Source organism: Pinus tabuliformis, chromosome 1_2, assembly GCF_031772625.1.
Source record: "Pinus tabuliformis cultivar Carrire ecotype Pingquan chromosome 1_2, CPIR1, whole genome shotgun sequence".
Taxonomy (NCBI): Eukaryota; Viridiplantae; Streptophyta; class Pinopsida; order Pinales; family Pinaceae; genus Pinus; species Pinus tabuliformis.
In genome coordinates, this window is record NC_142298.1 from 895,450,207 (window position 1) to 895,465,187 (window position 14,981).

Consider the following 14,981-nt stretch of genomic DNA (forward strand, 5'->3'; position numbering starts at 1 on the left):
ACTCCTAGTTTTAGTGTTATTATCAATGGATCCGCCTCCAATTTCTTCCATGCTAAGCGGGGCCTCAGACAGGGCTGTCCACTCTCTCCCTTACTCTTCCTGATTGTCATGGATGGGCTGAGCAGATTACTAGCCAAAGCTAAAAGAGATGGTAATCTATGTGGTCTCAAGATAAATGATTTCTCTTATCTTACCCATCTCCTATTTGTGGACAATGTATTCATTTTCCTTGATGGCAGCATACATGACTCACTTACTTTCTCAAAGATTGTCTCTCTTTTCTCAAAAGCTACAGGCATGTTGGCTAATCATGGGAAATCCACCATAACCTTAGCCCACACTTCCACTCAGGAGTCACAGTTGGCACAGCAACACTTCCCTTACTGCACTATCCCACTAGATCGTGGATTCAAATATCTGGGACTTTGGATAAAGCCCCTCAATCTAAAGATAGCAGACTGGTTCTGGCTAGTCATCAAGCTGGAAAAAAAGCTATCATTATGGAGCCACAGATACTTATCCAGAGTAGGCAGATTGGTGCTCATCAAATCCGTTCTTGAGGCTACTCCTATTTTCTGGATGGCTTTAGCTTGGATCCCCAGGAATATACTGACTTGTCTTCAACAGCTTTGTAGAGGATATCTATGGAATGGCCAACAATATAAAAAGATTTTTGCATGGGTCAGCTGGAACAAGATTGCTTTGCCAAAAAAATGGGGCAGATGGGGACTCAAAGACCTAGCTCTATTTGCACAAGCCTTGGCTGTAAAAATGGGCTGGATCCTACTGACTGGGTAGAATTTATGGACTAATGTCACATATTATAACTACATTTCGCCACACCAAATTATGGATTGGATCTGATTTCCTAGCTAGCCAAGAATTGGTATATCATCTGTCTGGAAGGCATTACTTCACTCTTTGCCCAGCATCAGGAACAACCTTGTGTGGAGAGTTAATGACAGTTCAAAAGCTGGTATAGGACTGGACCCCTGGACTGGAGGTGGTGGAAGACACATGCTACCAAGAGATCTCATCCAGCACCTAAACTCTCATGAGATAAAGATCTTGGCCCACATTGCGGATCAGACAAATACTACTATATTCTCACAAGGATGGAAATCTGCCTTACAACCTGATATTCCCCCTCATTGGCACCAGGAATGGCTAGAGTACATAAATGCTCTAAGTGAATCTCACATCGGGATAAAGGAAGGACCCGATGAACTCGTTTGGGGCTTAGCAGAAAATGGCATTTATACACCTAAGGCCAGCTATCTTCACCTCATATCACAAAAATAGCTGGAGCAGACAGTACCGTGGTGGAAAAATATTTGCTAGCTCGTTTTGCCTCTGAGAACTAGACTATTCTTTTGGTGTGTTCTCAAGAACAAATTCGCCACGGGGGATACACTATCACACCGCTCCTTCCATGGCCCACATTGGTGTGTACTCTACAAAAACTCCACTGAATCAACCGAGCACTTATTCCTTCACTGCGAAACTCTGATCAATCTCTAGCTAAATGTCACCTCCTCACTGCAATTAACAGGGAAATGGGAGGGGGAAAATTTATGTCAAGCCTAGGAAACCTCGTGTAATCAGCATCATGGCACAAAACTTATATGCCTACCCTTACTTATTTACTGGCATATTTGGTTGGCCCAGAACCGAATCATATTTGATAACACGATGGCTAGCTGGCCACACATAATAGCTCACATTATATCAGCATTCCACAAGCTGCCCGAGCCCAACAAACCTCGGCCTCGTAGGCCATCTGCACCTGCACCTATTGATAAAACCACTCCTTGGGCTTTTTTTGATGGTGCTGCACAACACCCTAGATGTGGTGGTGGCTTCATATTATATCTTACTGAACAACACTACTATAAAGTTAAAATGGACTTGGAGATGGAACTAATAATTACGCAGAACTGATTACACTCCGTCATTTGCTACATTTTTCATTGAGTCATAACTGCATGGATCTAAACATATATGGCGATCAAAAAATATCTCAAACTGGTTCAATAATATTACTCTCTGTCACTCTCACACACTTAGTAATATTTTGGATGAAGTTACTCTGTTCAAAGCACAGTTAAATTCTATCTCATGCCAACATATTTATAGGGAACATAACTGCGATGTTGACAGGCTTTCCAAGGAGGCCACGATATTTCCCCAAGGAGAGTGGATAATACAGGACCAAAGAGGATCAGATGCATTCCAGTACTACCACAGGCCATATAATGATCAAAATTACCACAAGGCTGATAACCCAAATGCATGAGTTTTATTATACTTTCTGATCTCATGTTTGATATTTTTTGTCTCAGAACCTATATGTATATATTTATATGTCTGTTTATAACATCATGACAATATAAAGACATCACCTTGCGTGGTGTATGTAAATATCGATACCTGATATATTTATAGTTTTTATTCTACATAATATCTCTAGACAGTGACTGAGCACCCTACGTGGTGATGGATGATATATGTACCTATTTTTGAAAACCAATGAACCTTTTTGAACATGGCCACAGAGATGGAAAAGGGACAAACACAACATATACTGAAAAGCATCCACAACATGTAATTTTTCAATCGTAAATGAAAGATTATGATTTTTCCAATGGAAAAAAAATAAATATAAACCATATATAAAATATGTGTTAACTATAAATTAAGATCCATTTAATCATACAAAATAAAATAATTTAACATTCATAATCAATATATTTCAAATCTTCATATTTAAATTTAAATAATAAGTATATAACCATTCAATATTTACAATTAATCATTTTTTCTAACTTCTCTATTTATCCATGTCAATAATTACATGCATATCACATTTAAAAAATAGATTATAAAACATATTTAAAAAGATATAATATATATGTATTATAAGGATTTTCATAAAATTAAAAATATAAAGATCTAAAATTTATATAAATATAAATAATTTGTTGATTTTTTTTTTTTAAAACTAAGTAGAATTTGTTTCATGGTTTGGGTGGATGTTCCACACATCATGAGGAACACAAAGATTTTTTTGGAGAGTAATGAGTGTTGGACTAGGTTAAATAAAATATTAAGCAAATAATAAATTGAAGAAATGTGTTAGGATTAAGTAAATTTAACCAAAATTAATATTAAAAATTAGATTAGATTAATGTATCTAAGAAGTTATATTTGACCAAAGAATATGAAAAAGTAAAAAGAGATATATATTATTCCTAAGAACAAACATAGGTTTATCTCAATTTTGGATCTACCAAGAGTCAAGAGAAATAAAATCTCTAGAAGTACAAACATTTCCTCAAATTTTATATTAAAAAAAAAAAATACATTTTAAAAAATTTGATGCTATAAAAATTTGGTAAATTGGAAATCAAAATAAATATATGCTAATTTTAATATATATATATATATATAAAAACTAAATTTGCTTCACAAATATTTGATGAAATTTAAAAATGATGATGATGGTGGTGGTGGTGGTTAACATCCACTGAGACAAAACTTTGGTCTACTGGACCTAAAGAAACGAATTATTTAGTTTGATTTAAGATTTTATTCCTATGCTCAAAAAGCTTTGAAGAGCTCACTATAATTTGAATTTATGTCACATGTCATGGTAAATGTGTGAAACCCAGGTCACCTAGTTTATTAGGAGAACATGATAATAAGTGAAGTGTTCATTTGAAATATTAAATTTTATTGTTATAATTTATTTATAAAAAATATGTAATATATTATATATAATATATAGATGAGTAGATTTAATGGTTAAAAGTATGTGTTTTTCTTAAAAAAATCACAAGTTTAAGACAAGGAAAAATAGAATATATATATTTTATTATACTTAATAGTGAAATCTCTTAATAATCTTTTGTCCCCAAACCAAAAAAAATTAGTAACTTCGCTAAACAAGACCAGGAAAAATAGAATATATATATTTTATTATACTTAATAGTGAAATCTCTTAATAATCTTTTATCCACAAACAACAAAGAAATTAGTAACTTCGCTAAACAATTTAGGATTTTTCAAAGCACAGTAACCCATATCACCTGTCCAAGGTATTCATATAAACCTTTTCTTATAATTAGTTCAAACAACAGCAGAAATGCCTATTTGGTTTGCTTTAACGAGCCACGACTTAGCGGACAGCGGCGATTTAGCCGCAGTGCTATTAATATTCTCTGTAAATAAATAAGAGATAAGCAAATCAATTAATTAAATTGCTGTACAATTATTTTTTAAATATAAAGCCTATGATAGGGGTGGTTCGTGCTCAAGCGATACTTCACCGTATGATACCATAACAAATGAGGAAACTTCATGAAACGTATGCCAAGATTATTTGCAAAAAATTACATGATTAGAGAAAACTGTAATTGAATTAATAGTTCACAATGGTATTGCATAAGATTTTAAAAAATCAAATAACAGGGTTGCTCTACATGGTTGTTCGATGATCAAATTAACCATCAACAAACTTATCAAATGGTTGAGCAAATTTTATTAACCATGTACATTTTATTAACTTACTATATAATAACAACTTCAGGATCGTGCTTGGGCAAACATGATGATGTGATAATGGACGACTTGCAGATTCTGCCTCCCACTGGTTTGAGGCTTCTTATTGCTACAAACTGAAAAAGACGATTTATGATTGCTGTCAAGCTAAAATGAGAGCAAAGCATAAGCAGAGGAGTACAGGCTCAAGCCGAAGAATATCAATGGCGGATTTATGAATGCCAGACTGAAAGGAATTTTAATAGATAATGTTGGGTCGAGCAGAGGTTGAAGTTGCAAGCGATTATTTGGGTGTTCTTGAACTGAACATGTTTTCGGAGATGCAGCGAAGAGAAATTCATTGGAATGAAGATTATGCTCCAAATCGAAGCCATTTGGCCGCGCTGGGAATGCCATTATTGACAACAAATAGCATGTAGTATCCAGGCGGTGCAGCCACGCCACTCGGAGGTGCTGTGACCGTCATAGAGTAAACGTTGAGAAAGAGAGCGGGTGCTGAAGTTGCGAGAGTGAGCAATCTCTGGTTCATGGAATGGCTGTGGGTGGTGAACGACGGAGCGTAGATGTTCACTTGGACGCCGGCGGGGATGAGATTAGCCACGGAGAAGCGCACTGTGAAGGTGGCGCCGTAGGGGATGGGAGAGTGGGCGGTAACGGAAACTATCCGAGGCCGCAAGATGTTAAAAGAAGCGTCCAAATAATAAGGGCTGTAGCTCTCTAGCCGGAGCTCTGTCGGGAAGGCCGTTCCGGTTAAAACGTACCCGAAGTGCGGGTTTGAGCCACCGACGAGAACTCTTCCGTCGGCCAATAGACTTGCGGAGGAATGGTACATTCTGGCAATGGTGGTGCTTGCGAGAGTGAAGAAACGGGAGCCGAGAGCGGCGGTGGGGCGGTAAAGTACAGGGGAGAAGACTGGAGCGGTGGCCATGTCCCACCCGGCAACGCCTTTCTGGGCACCGTTGATGATGATGACTTCTCCGGTGGGGAGGAGCAGCATGTCGCCCATGGTCCTAGGGCTTGGCATGGTCTCCATAGTCCACACAGGATTGGGGTCGGTTATTACCATTCTTCCACAGTCGTTAAGGGCGTCGATGAAGTTACCTGCTTGTGCCGAAGCGTAACCGTTGTCGGGGCATCCGCCGCAGACGAGGACTTCGACTTTCTGAAACCCGTCGGAGGCGGAGAGGGGAAGCATGACTGACGACCCTGTGGAAGGGTAGTTTCTAGGGCCGTTCCCCGGTATCGTCGGATACGTCTTGACTACCACGTTCTTCTTGTAGTCCAGAAGTATGGAGTCCCGGTTCGCGAATATGAACAGGTTTCCGTCCGACGACAGGTGCACATACGGGTACAGATTGTTCTCCACTTGCGCGCTGGTTCGCGTCTGGGCAAGAAAAGGCAGGCTGAAGGTTCCTTCCCCGGCGGCTTTCGGAACGAATTCGTAGGTGAAATCGCCAGTGCCCCCCACGACGATGACGCGATTGTCGGGAAGAATCTGGTTCGTCGCGTACCATCGATTGTCATTGAGCTGGGGCGCCTGCAATTCGTTCCAGTCGCAAGTACCATCCGTGCAGGGGACAAAGTTGCGAATTTTTCTCGCCCCGTCGTTCCAACCTCCGGTTTGCACCAGAGTCCCGTCGGCAGTAAACGCACCGGATGAACACCAGGTATCGGTCAAGATCTCAAGCGCCCTGACCACGTTGGTGCGCACGTTGTATTCGATGGAATGAGCCGTGCAGTCGTGAGTCAGAGCTTGATCCTGCGCATCGTCGCGGCATCGACCATTGGGGAGCATCAGCTGGGATGGGCCGAAGTCGGTTCTGTCGAACATGACGACAGTGTTAAGACGAGTAACAGCCATGTGCATGGCAGAAACTCCACCGTTCTGTACCAGAAGCTTCCATTTCCCCGGTTTCACCGGTTGCACTTGTGCATCACATGCGAATAATATCCCCACCAGAATGACAGAATAGAAACCCAACTCAAATCCCCTCCGTGCTTCCATTTGTCTTCGAACAATTCGAATCTCAGCCACTTTACCCACTCGAATTAAGCTCTATACGATGTTTCAAATTTCAATAGCTCCTGGCGTTTTTATAGCGTCATAAGCCTTGGTGAGTGATTGGAAAGAAAGGGGTCCAGAGACCTATCGGGTATGTCAGACAGGTTGGGATGGATTTTTCTTGCGGGTTGCTCTCATCATAATTTCCTCGCGCGTTTCTCGAATCAAACTATCTATAAGGATTATAGAATTGAATATCAACGTCCTTGCAGCAATATTCACTCTTGATTGTGATATCTTAGAAACTTTATCTCCCTAAATTGTCGCTCAGCACATGTCTAAGAAACTGATACCTTGGCGTCCATGAAAGCAACCTATGCCGCGGTGTCAATATAATATCAAAAAACCCAACCATAACATGTGTGACATGAAAGGTTTACGTGCGGTTAAAATGAAAAGATTGTCCTTCATTTAGTTTAAAAGTTATATATTTACAATCCTTTTCCCACAAACAATGGAAAAGGTATATATCCATAATCTCGAAGGCCGTTAGATTTGGATTGGCAAATGAAGATAGTAAATTGAAAAGCTTTACTAATATATAATATGTTAAAAATTCATCACTTTTAAATAATAAAATTGTATTTTTAATTAAAATTATTCACATATATATATAATATTATATTTAATAAAACTTAAAAAAATAAATTTCATTACAATAAATTAACTTCATGTAAGTTTATTGTGAATTTCGGAATGACATAGACACTTACTAAATTTGATATTAAGGTATCACTTCGAATATTTAAGGATATAAATAAAAAGTAAATGTAGCATGATGGAAAATATATAAATAAATAACCTAAAAATGTTTGTAAAATAAAATAAAATCATAATAATGTAAGGTTATATTGGGTAGAATAGAGGGTAATAAGCTGTATTGTTAAGGCACTTCTTAATGTGAAGGTTATTAGTTTAAATTTTCATGAGAAAAAAATACATCCATGTTAAGGGTCAGTGTGGCCTAGACCTAGTGCAATTAGGTGATTTTGATGGGTTAGGTGATTTTGATGGGTTAGATGTCATTTGGTCTAGTTTTTCAACCAAAAAATTAAATTTGCAGTCAGGGCTCAAACCTAACAAACAAAAAAAGATATATATAATTGAATAATCAAAATTCTCACAATTATAATTACAATTTTAGATATTATTCTATTCATAAGGTAAATTCATATTTAAATTTAGTGAAGTACATACATGTTATAAATGTGTATTTAATTTGGTAGGATTCCTTTTATTATAGAGCATGGGCATTGGTTACATTGTATGGACAAATGGTATGTCAATTATAGATTTGAGGATGATTGGCAATGGTCATCAAAAATAAATTCAAGAAAATATTTGAGAAGGAAAAGTGTGTAAGTTTCATTCGGAAACAATCATTAGATAATGTGTTATTTATCTTGGTAGTTTTCAAATAGAGAAATTGGATTGATTGATTTTAATGACATAAATAGTTTGGAAATTTGTGGTGCAAAACTTTCAAAAGCCATTTTGGTACATATAATAGCACCGTTTTTGGTCAAACCTTTGTGAGCATAACTCTAACCTAGTAATGTTGTCCTACATATTGATACTTTTCCAATTGTGTGAAATCCACCACAATTAGAGTTCTATGTGGAAGTTATGCCTCCCACAAGTTGAGATACCCTAGTGCCCACCATGGTATTTAGTGGATACCACAACAATGCCTATTACTAAAAATTGTGGGGATAATCATATGTGGACTTAAAAGAATATTTTAAAAGGTCCAAAAACTTATGAAAAATTGAAGGTTGAGGAGGAAAAACCCCTAACCCTAAATGATTATTAAACTATGTTAAATACTAGGCTCCTAGGATAAGAGGAGGTTCCATTCTTTTAGTATTATACATATCTCATATCTTAATAGAGAATCTAAGAGTGAGATTGAAAGCATAACAAAGGGGAAAGAAGAATTTGCAATAGCCATTCGAGCCACAGTGTCAAAGGAAACACCATAGTCAATGAGGCCTTTATCTGTACTTGCATTGTGATGACTAAAAAAAAGTAGATCATAAGCCTCATTTTCTCCCTTGGTTTTCCTTATGTGAAATTTCCCATGATATTTCTTTCATTTCCATATTTCATTTGTTTTCATATATTTGAGCATAAGCTAGTCATAACAAATTTGGTATATGAGAAAGCAAGTTGATTAATAAAAGATTGTGTAACATTGCAAGATAAATTATGATGAATTATTATAATGTAATATCCCCTACAATTACTGGTATTATTAAAAAAAAATTGGGGTATTTCATAAGTTGTAGAGTCCAAGAATTGGCATAAGAAGGAAGTCACAAAAAACCTACCCATGGAAAATTAATTGAGTCATAGCAACTTTCATCTTACAATGAAAAAGATATTTGTGAGGTTGGAGGAACATGTTATTGATATATCTTGCAATATGACCTTATCCATGGTGTTTCTAGTGAACAAGTTTGGACCTTTCAAAGAGGTTGGTGGCTCCATCATAGAAATGGGATCATATGAGAAATTGGGAGATAGTGACTACCTAGAAAATGAGTCCAAAAAGGATCCTTAGAAAGAGAAACCAAGTGGCAGTTCATCACCTACACATGACCTACACTTAAAATGAAAGTGAAAGTGGACATCAAGCCCTACCAAAATGGGATGGATGATTTTAAGGTGAATCATTGGTTGCAACAATTAGAAGTGTATTTCAATGTCCATAATATAGATGAAAAGTAAAAAAATTCATTTGTTTGAGTGACATTAAAGGAATATCCAGTAACCTAGTGGGGAGGCCACATGAAGACACTTACTAGACTATGATATGTTAGAAACTAAGTGGGAGGTGTTTAAATCCCTCATAAATCCTATTGTGTATCGTATTAGATATGTATAGGATCAATGGATCTATTGACATCACTTCATGTAAAGGCAGGGGAAGAGTGTGGAAGAGTGTGTCAACAAGTTCAAGAAGATGGTTATCATGATAATTATCTCTCCCTAGAACCTAAATGTACTCTTTAAGTATCTTGGAGGTATATATTGTCATTTGCAAAAGTATGTGATGCTCTTCGAACTAAGGACCGTTGATGAGGATTTTGTACAAGCACAATACTTGAATAACATAAGCAAAAAGAAAGGACAACCAAATGGTTATAAATAAAAGGATTGCCAAGATGCCTCCAATGAGGGGAGGAAGAAGTGAAAAGGAAAATACAAGAAAATTTATATCCATTGCACATTAGTAAATGGACCCAAACAACCATTGAATTGATATAATATTGATGGTCACACCAAAGATAAGTGTTGGATAGTATATTTTTTAGGGGTGAAATTTCAACAATCAACTATTTCTGGGCCATTTTTGAAAAATAAAGTATTCACCAAATTGATTAAACATTCACTTATATGTGTATGTGTTTGATTAAATTGATAATATTCATAAAAAAATTACAAGTTTTAATTGTAAATTACAAGTCTTTATATTGAATACCCATATGCATCGTATGTATGATTTTAGAATATGAATTTGTCACCTAGACTAATATACATAGATATAATATTTAAAATCCTTAAAAAATACCTTGGTGTTGGAAGTTACATCCAAACTTGAATCTAAATAACCTTAAGAAGGATGCCAAGAAGAAGAACGTGGTAGCCACAAATTCAAGAAAACAAGTAAATACTAGCTCATATATGGATAAGAATATTTTTTACACTTGAGTGTAGAAAGAAGTGAATTTGAGTTTACTTCATCATAGGGATGAGTAAACAAGGATGAATATCTCAAGGACATGAAATAATGTAAAAAAAAAGTGCATCTTTTATTGATAAAGTGACCTAGATATAGTGCCCTTTGATTTTTGTGGTGTAGTGTTTGGAAGCCCCTACATGTATACAAAGGACGCAATCTCCATGAGGAGAGAAATAGTGTCACCTATTTAGGAATTGGAAGTATTTCATCATCATGTCCAAAAAAGGAAATGAAAAATCACTTTGGTAAGCCGTATTCAAGCTAAAACACTGATTAGTTTTAGTAAAATGTATGTCTTTCAATTTTTAAGGCAGAATTATTTAGGGAAGGAATATATAATAGCAAGGACATCCCTATAGGAATATGGACATATTAAAGAGAAATAATAATAATTGGAGGAATTATTGTAAACACATAAAGGAGTGTTTTAGGAGCATATAGTGTTGGCCACCTAGGAAAGAGTGGAGCATGCAATGCAATTAAACCATGACTCCTAAATACAAAATATTGAATATATAGACAATTTGTTCTAGAAGCATATGAAGTCAAGAATCAAGGTCACATTCAAGAATCAATACCTTCTACATAGGATCAATAACATTTTAGACTAGTTGTAGAATGACTAGTATTTCACAATGTTGGATCTCAAATTAAGATACCACGAGGAACATGTTAAATAAAAAATAACTTGAAAGGCTACCTTAAACACAAGGCAAGGTATACATGAATGCTTGGTTAGGCATTTTGGTTTTATAATTCAATAGATACATTTATGAAAATGATAAATGATGTATTGCAATTCTATTGTGTCCCTATTTAAATTTATAATAGTGTATTTGGGTGACATATTGGTAGAAAAATCTACTTAAGAAGAGCACGTCTCACATCTCATGCAATTGTTAGAGATTGTGAAAGAGCATAAACTATTGGCTAACCTGTTGAAATGTGAATCCACTTAATAGTCCTTGGTGTATTTGGGGTATGAGATTAGTGAAGGGGAATTCGAATTAGATCCCACAAAGATGGAGGCCATCATCAAGTGGCCAATTCCTCCAAATGTCATTGAATTTAGGAGCTTTGTGGGGAAGCTCAATACCTATAAAAGATAATAACATCCTTTCTATTATTATCTATGCAACTTCATGCTATAACAACCAATGTTAAGAGTTTCCACTGGAGAAAGAGTCATGATAAAGTTTTCAATGAGCTTAGTTGAAGATCAATCAATAACCGGTTATTTCATTACCTAATTTACAATTATTTTTTGAATTGGAGATGGATGCAAGTGGATATGATGTGCAAGTAGTCTTGATGTAGAAAGGTAAGTCGATATGTGATTATTATCACATGTTTCATAGGGGAATTCTAAATTATCTTATGATAAGGAACCCTATGCCCCATTTATAATTCATAAGAAGTGGAAGAACTATTCGATGTGTAAAGAAGTTGTTATCAACACTGATAAATAATCATTGTAGTATTGTATTTGAGTAAGCTTTAGCAAAATCGACATTACAAGTGGATGGAACTTTTTCAACAATTTCATTTAGTGATAAAGCATATGAAAGGAAACATTAATCAATTGGAAAGAATGCTTTCAAGGCCACCCATGTCCAAAATAATGGATTTGTGAACTCTTATGCACATACATCCTTCTACCCATGACTCCTGTAGAGAGGTTTACACAAAAGATGGAGGCTTTAAAAAGGTGTTTTAATAGCTACATGGTTAAATTACTATCTAAGAATTTGATTGTAAGAATGGTTATTATTTCAACAATGGGATACTCTATAAGCTAGGCATGGTTTATGTCCCTAAAGGTAAAAGTTACAAATTATCAAAGAGGCACACAACTTCAGGGTTGTAAGATATTTTGATGTTGCAAAGAAAATTGGCAATCTACAAAGATATGCACATTGACCAAAAATCAAATAAGATGTAGCTTAGTATACTTGAGGATGCATACTTTGTTTTATGATCAAGTTTAGTAATAAAAATAAAGGTTTATACCATCCCTTACCTGTACCAACTTGAACCGAGGACAGTATTTCCATGGGTTTTATGGGTGGTTTGCAAACAAGTAGGAAGGGAAACAAGTATTTTATTTTATTAATTGACATGTTTAGCTAGATATATATTTATATGTCTTGTAGAAAGATGATCAATGGATAAGAAGCAACAAACATGTCTTTAAATAGGTTTATATGCACTTTCATATGCCAAGGACCACGATAGGATACCAAATATGTTAGTCCTTTTTGGATTAAAACTTGGGAAGAAAGGAGACAAATATGAAGAAATTGACAACATTTTATACATAAATAGACAGGTTGAGAAAAGTAGCCAATAGGACATTCATTTAGTTATTTTGTAGTTATAATCAAAAGAATCCAAAGACTTACAGTGGAAATGTGACTTATATTCAACAATATCATTATAGATAAATCAATACTTATACTAGTTAATCCCGTTTTGAAAGTTGCTTTGAGTAATTTCTACATTCACCATTCATGCTATCCATGGATAATGAAGAGGAGAGAAGGAAGAAATTGAATGGGAAGTGTTAAAAGATGAAAAACATGTTGAAAATATTAGGCATGTCCATTTGAAACTACAGGAGACACTGAAGAAGTCATATGAAAACCACAAGGCTTAACATGATAAACACAAAAATGAGAAAACATTCAAGATGAAATATCATATTTGGTTGCAATCAAACGAAAGGAGGCTATAAGTTCCTAGTAATAAGATGAAGTTTCTATGATATGGTCCTTTTGACTTATTAGAGAAAGTGAGTGATAGTGTTCATAATAGTCTAACCCTATATATCACATTTGCTTAGTTTTGAATGTCAAAAAACTGAAACTCTATTAGCCTTCCATGTTGGATTATGAAATTGAGAAATAGTTCATACCTAAAATGAAGGACTTAACACTAGAAGCTCAAGTAGAGCTGAAAAAAGATAAATTTTGCAGAAAAAGTTTGAAACTACTAAATAAGAGCATCATGACCTCTAATAGATTTTGTATACCAAGGAAGATAAAATGATACTCTAGAAAAAACATAGAAGAAAATTTTCCTCATCTCATTTAATAAAACTTCAAAAAACCTAAAACATCCTTAAATTAAATCGCATTCTAATTTTTTTTAATGAAATAATAATAAAAAAACAAAACACCTGAATTATTTTCTATACAAACAAAACGATCTTACACGCCAAAAAATACACACTCACTCATAATTTCCCTTTTCATTGTTTTTTTTCCTCCTTTTCATTTTGGTTACTATCTTGAGATGGTCTACAGTTTTCTAGAAATTCGAACGGCTTCTAGAGTGAAAGATCAGATTTCAAAGACAAGTGGAGGGTTTTCTCCGGAATGGGTTACCTCCCAAAAAATCAGAAAGCATAGAGAACACAGTGTTGCTTAGGGTTTCGCCGAAATAGGTGCCTCAACGCCAGGTTCTTGATAACATAGCTTGAATGGAGATATCGTGCTAGAGTCGATGGCTGCTATCTCATCAGCTGAATATATTTGAGAATTCGCATCGTGCTGCCATCTACTCCTTCAGATTCCATACAGCTTGGAATTTTGTTGCGTGGAGGCTTAGCGTATCTTTTGATAAGTTTTAGATTTTGGGTTGAGTTCACGCCTCTAATTTTAAAACCCAACGAATACGGAGCCTCGATCTCACAACGAAGCATCTAAATCAGCACTTTGGCGTACAATTACGGTCATAACTATGATCAACAGGTTGACTAATTTATATTACCATCAAATGCTTTTCTAAGAAAAGTCGGTTGCCAACTCGGTGTTCATAGTAAGTTCAAAAAAATTATGGGCGGTTCGTTTGTCGTTGATTCCAAGCTCCTGGGCAAAGATAACGGTCAAATAAGCCCTCCCATTTAAACCTTTTTGTATTTTCTTCACGCATTTGATTTAATATTCTTGTTGATTTGTGACGATGCTTCACTGCCTGTGACGATAGCTTAGAGGAAAATTCGAAATAATAAATGAAAATGCAAGTTAAAAAAAGTGATAAAATGGAAACTTCATATCTAAATATATAGTTATATATACTTTAAAACAGTTTCAAAAGAATACTGAGCTGTTTGCAAGAAAGACGTGAATCCGATATTTTTTATTTCAACTCCCAACTCATATGACATATTATACAAATCAAAAACATATATATTCAAGAATCATGTTCTGTTATTGTGAAGAGTAGATTCATGAATTATGTTCAGTATTTTGTGGGGATTTTATTCTCACAAGTCTCTCGGGAATAAGAATCTAAGTTATAGTTATCAAGTTGGAATTTAAATTTGAATTTAGATTTGGATAATATAAAAAGATTTCAATGGAAAATTTTGTCTAATTTATCATTAGAAAATTGTAATTATAATTTTTTATTATTTAAGGTATCTTTTTGTAATTCATTACATTGAAAATGGTATACATCATTATATATAACTTAGTAACTCAGTGGATTTATGCAAAGGTCATGTTATTTTTGAATCTTTAAAAGAGAAAATCATGTTGATCATGGATATGTTATTATGAAATTATGGTTTTCGACAAAATTATTTATTTAAGAAGCCAATACCTTTTTTAA

The 14,981-nt window shown here is 35.1% G+C and overlaps 1 pseudogene; it reads right to left on the minus strand.

The window, feature by feature from the left end:
- Nucleotides 1-4,415: 4,415 nt before the first annotated feature.
- Nucleotides 4,416-6,641, minus strand: LOC149208835 (aldehyde oxidase GLOX pseudogene; annotated as a pseudogene).
- Between the last annotated feature and the right edge of the window lie 8,340 nt (nt 6,642-14,981).